General features: G+C 38.5%; 1 non-coding gene across 1 annotated transcript; it reads right to left on the bottom strand.

Annotated features, from left to right (window-relative positions):
• Positions 1-4,484: 4,484 nt before the first annotated feature.
• Positions 4,485-4,592, bottom strand: LOC130971549 (small nucleolar RNA R71). The gene has a single exon (XR_009082763.1). It is a non-coding gene; the product is annotated as a small nucleolar RNA R71 (small nucleolar RNA).
• Positions 4,593-8,861: the final 4,269 nt, after the last annotated feature.

The following is an 8,861-nucleotide window of genomic DNA, read 5'->3' as shown; positions in this document are numbered from 1 at the left end:
TAATTTGTGTTTTCTGGGCTTGAAACTGGGCCGGAAATAGCCTAGGATTCGCTGTTTGCGAAATCTGCCACGCTGATTTTCATAGATGCGACACGTCCGCCTGGATGACGCGTTCGCGTCACCTATCTGTACGGTCACTATAGAAAATTATATATCAAATCCAAGCCCCAGACGTTAGCTTTCCAACGCAAGTGGAACCGCGTCATTTGGACCTCTGTAGCTAAAGCTATAGCCGTTTGAGTGCGAAGAGGTCAGACTAGACAGCTTAGCAGTTTCTCCAACTTCTTGTATTCCTTCCACTTTTGCATGCTTCCTTTCCATCCTCTGAGTCATTCCTGCCTTGTAATCTCTGAAATCACTTAACACACATATCAAGGCATCTAATGGTAATAAGAGAGGATTAAACATAGGGAACTTAAGGCCAAAGAAGCATGTTTTCAATCAAAGCACATAATTAGGAAGGCAAATGTAAAACCATGCAAATAGTATGAATAAGTGGGTAAAGAGTTGATAAAAACCACTCAATTGAGCACAAGATAAACCATGAAATATGGGTTTATCAATACTTCACTATGTTCAAGGTCCAAATCTTAGTCTTATCCCACACTCCATTCAGTTTGTCTTTTTTCAAGAAAATAACACAAAATTTTGGTATTGATTTTAGTAATTGTAACCAGTAGACGCAAACACAAATAATAGGGTACAAACACAATAAAAAATAATTATAACATATACAACAATTAGCAATTAAGCAGAGATATACAATTAGGCAAACTAAAACAATGCACACTCAAAAACTTTCACAGAAATGCATATTGATGAGCAGATAATTTATACGCTTTTTGGCATTGTTTTTATATAGTTTTTAGTATGATTTAGTTAGTTTTTAATATATTTTTATTAGTTTTTAAGCAAAATTTATATTTCTGGACTTTACTATGAGTTTGTGTGCTTTTCTGTGATTTCAGGTATTTTCTGGCTGAAATTGAGGGACCTGAGCAAAAATCTGATTCAGAGGCTGACAAAGGACTGCAGATACTGTTGGATTCTGACCTTTTTGCACTCAAAGTGGATTTTCTAGAGCTACAGAACTCCAAATGGCGCGCTCTCAATTTCGTTGGAAATTAGACATCCAGGGCTTTCTAACAATATATAATAGTCCATACTTTACACGAGTTTTGATGACGTAAAATGGCGTTAAGACGCCAGCTTTCTGCCCTTTTCTAGCGTCAAAACGCCAGAATTGGCATAAAAGTTGGAGTTAAACGCCCAAACTGACACCAAATCTGGTGTTTAACTCCAAGGAAGACCTCTACACGTGTAAAGCTCAATGCTCAGTCCAAGCACACACTAAGCGGGCCCAGGAGTGGATTTCTGCATCATTACCTATTTCTGTAAACCCTAGTAGCTAGTTTTCTTATAAATAGGACCTTTTACTATTGTATTTTCATCTTGGAATCTTGGCTTCTATCTTTTGATCTCTTGATCACGTTTTGAGGGCTGGCCATTCGGCCATGTCTAGACCTTGTTCTTATGTATTTTCAATGGTGGAGTTTCTACACACCATAGATTAAGGGTGTGGAGCTCTGCTGTTCCTCGAGTATTAATGCAATTACTATTATTTTCTATTCAATTCATGCTTATTCTTATTCTAAGATATTCGCTGCACTTCAACATGATAAATGTGATGATCCATGACACTCATCACTATTCTCAACCTATGAACGCGTGCCTGACAACCACTTCCGTTCTACCTTAAATCGAGCGTGTATCTCTTAGCGTCCATTCCGAAAGATCGAAGTCTTCGTGGTATAAGCTAGAATTATTGGTGGCCATTTCTGAGATCCGGAAAGTCTAAACCTTGTCTGTGATATTCCGAGTAGGATCTGGGAAGGGATGACTGTGACGAGCTTCAAACTCGCGAGTGTTGGGCGTAGTGACAGACGCAAAAGGATCACTGGATTCTATTCCAACATGATCAAGAACCAACAGATGATTAGCCGTGCGGTGACAGCGCATTTGGACCATTTTCACTGAGAGGACGGGAAGTAGCCATTGACAACAGTAATGCCCAACATACAGCTTGCCATGGAAAGGAGTATGAAGGATTATATGAAGGCAGTAGAAAAGCAGAGATTTAAGAGGGATGAAGCATCTCCATACGCTCATCTGAAATTCCCACCAATGAATTACATAAGTATCTCTATCTTTATTTTATGTCTTTTAATTATTAAAACTCCATAATCATTTAAATTCGCCTGACTGAGATTTACAAGGTGACCATAGCTTGCTTCAAGCCGACAATCTCCGTGGGATCGACCCTTACTCACGTAAGGTTTATTACTTGGACGACCCAGTGCACTTGCTGGTTAGTTGTGCGAAGTTGTAAAAAAGAGTTGAGATTACAATTGTGCGTATCAAGTTGTTGGCGCCATTGTGTATCACAATTTCGTGCACCAAGTTTTTGGCGCCGTTGCCGGGGATTGTTCGAGTTTGGACAACTGACGGTTCATCTTGTTGCTCAAATTAGGTAATTTTATTTTTATTTTCTTTTCAAAAAGTTTTCAAAAAAATCTTTCAAAAGTTTTTTATTTGTTTTCGTTTTTCCAAAATTAATTTTCAAAAAACGCAAAAAAAATTCATAAAATCATAAAAACTCAAAAATATTTCATGGTTCTTGTTTGAATCTAGGGCCAAATTTTAAGTTTGGTGTCAATTGCATGATTTTAATTGTCTTGCAATTTTTGAAACATATGCATTGTGTTCTTGATGATCTTCAAGTCGTTCTTGATGAATTGCCTTGTTTGATCTTCATGATTTATTGATTTGCACTGCATAATGTTCTACATATGCATTCTTGTATTCATATGGCCCAACATGAGAAAGTTCTAAGTTTGGTGTCCTCCATGTTTTCTTTCATTAAGAAAACTGAGTTCTTGATGTTCATCTTGATCTTCAAAATTGTTCTTGGTGTTCATCTTGACGTTCATAATGTTCTTGCATATATCTTGTGTTTTAATCCAAGAATTATATATTTTGACTCATTTTGTTGTTTTTCAAAATTGAAAACATATCTTCTTGAATAAAGGATTTAGCAAAATGAATATCCAAGAACATAAAGCAGAGGAATTACAGAGAAAAAGATGGGCGTTCAAAACGCCCAGTGAAGAAGAAAAATTGGCGTTTAAATGCTAGCCAGGGTACCTGGCTGGGCGTTTAAACGCCCAAAAATGTAGCTCCTGGGCGTTTAACGCCAGGATGACACTAGGGGAGGAATTTTGTTTTCAAATCAAATCTTTTTCAAATCTTCATAATTTTTTCAAAATCAAATCTTTTTCAAATCAAATATTTTCAATTATATCTTTTTCAAAATCATATCTTTTCAAACATATCTTTTCCTCATATTTTCAAAAAAATCTTGATTCAAAAATTTCAAGTTTGTTACTTTCTTGTTAAGAAAGGTTTAATATTTGAAATTTAGAATCATATCTTTTAGTTTCTTGTTAATCAAGTCATTAATTTTAAAAATCAAATCTTTTTAATTTGTTTTTCAAAAATATCTTTTTTTTTAAATCATATCTCTTTCAAATCACATTTTTTTAATTCTGATTTCAAAATCTTTTTCTTATTTCTTATCTTTTTCAAAACCACCTAACCACTTTTTCACTTTTAATTTTCGAAAAACATTAACCTTTTTTCAAAATTTTTTTTATTTAACTAATTGTTTTGAATTTTAATTAAAATTTTCGAAAATTCTTCCCCCCTCTCTTTTTTCTATTTAAACACTAACATTCCTCCTCCATTGTCAATTCGAACTCCATCTCTCTTTGTGTGTTCGAAATCTTACCTACCTCCTTCTTCTATTTTCCTCTGACAACTTAATGAATCTCTATACTGTGACATAGAGGATTCCATATTTTCTTTGTTTTCTTCTCTTTCATATGAGCAGGAACAAAGATAAAGGCATACTTGTTGAAGCTGATCCTGAACCTGAAAGGACTCTGAAGAGGAAGCTAAGAGCAGCTAAAGCACAAAACTCTGAAGAGGATCTCACTAAAATTTTTGAAAAGGAAGCAGCAAAAGAAACAATTATGGCCAAATCAAACAAAAATGCAAGGAAGATGCTTGGTGATTTTACTACACCAACTTTCAGCTTTTATGGAAGAAGCATCTCAATCCCTGCCATAGGAGCAAACAATTTTGAGCTAAAGCCTCAATTAGTTTCTCTATTGCAACAGAACTGCAAGTTTCATGGACTTCCATCAGAAGACCCTTATCAGTTCTTAACTGAGTTCTTGTAGATCTGTGATACTGTTAAGACCAATGGAGTTGATCCTGAAGTCTACAAGCTTATGCTTTTCCCTTTTGTTGTAAGAGACAGAGCTAGAACATGGTTGGACTCACAACCCAGAGATAGCCTGGACTCTTGGGATAAGCTGGTCACGGCTTTCTTAGCCAAGTTCTTTCCTCCTCAAAAGCTCAACAAGCTTAGAGTGGATGTTCAAACCTTCAGACAGAAAGAAGGTGAATCCCTCTATGAAGCTTGGGAAAGATACAAGCAACTGACCAAAAAGTGTCCTTCTGACAAGCTTTCAGAATGGACCACATTAGATATATTCTATGATGGTCTGTCTGAATTTTCTAAGATGTCACTGGACCACTCTGCAGGTGGATCCATTCACCTAAAGAAAATCCTGCAGAAGCTCAGGAACTTATTGAAATGGTTGCAAATAACCAGTTCATGTATACCTCTGAGAGGAATCCTGTGAGTAATGGAACGCCTCAAAAGAGAGGAGTTCTTGAAATTGATGCTCTGAATGCTATACTGGCTCAGAACAAAATATTGACCCAACAAGTCAATATGATCTCTCAGAGTCTGAATGGATTGTAAAATGCATCCAACAGTACTAAAGAAGCATCTTCTGAAGAAGAAGCTTATGATTCTGAGAACCCTGCAATGGCAGAGGTGAATTACATGGGTGAAGCCTTTGGCAACACCTATAATCCTTCATGGAAAAATCATCCAAATTTTTCATGGAAGGATCAACAGAAGCAAGGCTTTAATAATAACAATGGTGGAAGAAACATGTTTAGCAATAGCAAACCTTTCCCATCATCATCTCAACAACAGACAGAGCATTCTGAGCAAAATCATTCTAGCTTAGCAAACATAGTCTCTGATCTATCTAATGCCACTCTTAGTTTCATGACTGAAACAAGATCCTCCATTAGAAATTTGGAGGCACAAGTGGGTCAGTTGAGTAAAAGGGTTACTGAAACTCCTCCTAGCACTCTCCCAAGCAATACAGAAGAGAATCCCAAAGGAGAGTGCAAGGCCATTGATATAATCAACATGGCCAAAACCTTAGAAGAGGAGGAGGACGTGAATCCCAATGAGGAAGACCTCAGGGGACATCCAATGGTTAGTACGGAATCCCCTAATGAGGAACCAAAGGAATCTGAGGCTCATACAGAGACCATAGAGATTCCCTTGGACCACTTTTTACCATTCATGAGCTCTGATGACTATTCATCTTCTGAAGAGGATGAAGACATTGTTGAAGGGCAAGTTGCCCAATATTTAGGAGCAATCATGAAGCTGAATGCCAAGATGTTTGGTAATAAGACTTGGGAGGAAGAGCTTTCCTTGCTCACCAATAAACTGAATACATTGGTTCAGCAAAATTTACCTCAAAAGAAACAGGATCCTGGTAAATTTTTAATACGCTATACCATAGGCACCATGACCTTTAAAAAAGCTCTGTGTGACCTAGGGGTCAGGGATAAACATGATGCCACTATCTGTAATGGAGAAACTGGGAATCTATGAGGCACAGGCTGCCAAATTCTCATTGGAGATGGCGGATAAATCCATGAAAAAGGCTTATGGACTAGTAGAGGACGTGCTAGTGAAGGTTAAAGGCCTTTACTTCCCTGCTGATTTCATAATCCTAGACACTAGGAGGGATAAGGATGAATCCATCATCCTTGGAAGACCCTTCCTAGCCACATCAAGAGCTGTGATTGATGTTGACAGAGGAGAGTTGATCCTTCATGTGAATGAAGAATGCCTTGTAGTAAAGACTCAAGGTTCTCCATCTGTAACCATGGAGAGTAAGCATGAAGAGCTTCTCCCAATACAGAGTCAAACAGAGCCCCCACATTCAAACTCTAAGTTTGGTGTTGGGAGGCCACAACCAAACTCTAAGTTTGGTGTTGAGAGATCTCAACAATACTCTGATCATCTGTGAGGCTCCATGAGAGCTCACTGTCAAGCTATTGACATTAAAGAAGCGCTTAATGGAAGGCAACCCAATTTTATTTTAATTTTATCTATATTATTTTGTTCTCTTTTAGGTTGATGATCATGTGAAGTCACAAAGACAATTACAAAAATAAAGAAAAAACCAAAAACAGCATTGAAAACAGCACACCCTGGAGGAAGGATTTACTGGCATTTAAACGCCAGTAAAGGTAGCGAAATGGGCGTTTAAAGCCCAATCTGGCACCTTTCTGGGCGTTTAAACGCCAGAATAGGGCACTAGACTGGCATTTAAATGCCAAAATAGGGCAACAAACTGGCGTTTAGACGCCAGAACAGGAAGGAAAGCTGGCGTTTAAATGCCATAACAGGGCAGCAAACTGGCGTTTAAACGCCAGAATTACACTCTAAGGCGTTTTGAATGCCCAATGGGAGCAGGGATGAAGAATCCCTTGACCCCACAGGATCTGTGGACCCTACAGGATCCCCACCAACCTCAAGTCACTCTCTCTTCTCTTCACACCTTTCTACAACACTCTTTTCCAAATACCCCTTACCAATCACCTCCATATCTCTTCCCCAAATACCCTTCACCAATCACTTCCTGAACTCTCTCCCAAAAAAACCCACCCACCTTCAAAATTCAAAACCATTTTCCTCCCAAACCCACCCAAACCATTCGGCCACTCTCCCTATAAATACCCTCATTCACCCCTTCATTTTCACACATCACAAACACCTTCTTCTACCCTTGGCCGAACCCTATACACCCTCCATCTCCTCCATTTTCTTCTACTTCTACATCTTTCCTTCTTCTTTTGCTCAAGGACGAGCAAATATTTTAAGTTTGGTGTGGTAAAGCATTGCTTTTTATTTTTCCATAACCATTTATGGCACCTAAGGCCGGAGAAACCTCTAAAAAGAGGAAAGGGAAGGCAAGAGCTTCCACTTCCGAGTCATGGGAGATGGAGAGATTCATCTCAAAGGTCCATCAAGACCACTTCTATAAAGTTGTGGCCAAGAAAAAGGTGATCCCTGGTGAACGAAATTGTGATCATCAACAATGGCGCCAATAAAATTTGGAGCTCTCAAACGTGAATCACTTTGTCACAACTTCGCACAACTAACCAGCAAGTGCACTGGGTCGTCCAAGTAATACCTTACGTGAGTAAGGGTCGATCCCACGGAGATTGTTGGTATGAAGCAAACTATGGTCATCTTGTAAATCTCAATCAGGCGGATAATAATGGTTATAATGGTTTTCTAATATGAAGATAAATAAAACATTAAATAGAGATAGAGATACTTATATAATTCATTGGTGAGAATTTCAGATAAATGCATGGAGATGCTTTGTTCCTGTTGAATCTCTGCTTTCCTACTGCCTTCATCCAATCCTTCATACTCTTTTCCATGGCAAGCAGTATGTTGGGTTTCACCGTTGTCAATGGCTACTGGTGCACGAAATCTTAATCTCAATATCAAAATCAAAATTTCTTATGATCTCGTACCACTAACCAGCAAGTGCACTGGGTCGTCCAAGTAATACCTTACGTGAGTAAGGGTCGATCCCACAGAGATTATTGGTTTGAAGCAAGCTATATTTATTTTATTAATCTTAGTCAGGATGCCAACAACAGTGTTTTTCAAGTTTAGTGAAGAAAGGGAAAAGGGCATAAAATAAATACTTGTTATGCAGTAATGAAGAATATGTTGGGGTTTTGGAGATGCTTTGTCCTTTGAACTTCAACTCTTCCTTGAAATCCTTCAACACACGCAAGGTTCCTTACATGGCAAGCTCTATGTAGGGTGTCACCATTGTCAATGGCTACTTCCCATCCTCTCAGTGAAAATGGTCCAAATGCTCTGTCACAGCACGGCTAATCATCTGTCGGTTCTCAATCAGGTTGGAATAGAATCCATTGATTCTTTTGCGTCTGTCACTAACGCCCAGCCTTCAGGAGTTTGAAGCTCGTCACGGTCAATCAATCCCAGAATCCTACTCGGAATACCACAGACAAGGTTTAGACTTTTCGGATTCTCATAAATGCCGCCATCAATCCGGCTTATACCACGAAGATTCTGATTAAGAAATCTGAGAGATACTCATTCAATCTGATGTAGAACGGAGGTGGTTGTCAGGCACACGTTCATGGATTGAGGAAGGTGATGAGTGTCACGGATCATCACCTTCTCCATAATTAAGCGCGAATGAACATCTTAGATGAGAACAAGCGTGTTTGAATGGAAAATAAAGGAATTGTATTAATTCATCGAGACGCTGCAGAGCTCCTCACCCCCAACAATGGAGTTTAGAGACTCATGCCATCAAAAGTATGTAATTCAGATCTGAAAATGTCATGAGGTACAAAATAATTCTCTAAAAGTTGTTTAAATAGTAAACTAGTAACCTAGGTTTACAGAATATGAGTAAACTAAGATAATTGGTGCAGAAATCCACTTCTGGGGCCCACTTGGTGTGTGCTGTGGCTGAGACTAAAGCTATCCACGAGTAGAGGCTTTCTTGGAGTTAAACTCCAAGTTATGACGTGTTTTGGGCGTTCAACTCCAAATCATGACGTGTTTTTGGCGTTTAACT

Source organism: Arachis stenosperma, chromosome 3, assembly GCF_014773155.1.
Source record: "Arachis stenosperma cultivar V10309 chromosome 3, arast.V10309.gnm1.PFL2, whole genome shotgun sequence".
NCBI lineage: Eukaryota > Viridiplantae > Streptophyta > Magnoliopsida > Fabales > Fabaceae > Arachis > Arachis stenosperma.
This window is presented reverse-complemented; position numbering and strand designations above follow the sequence as displayed.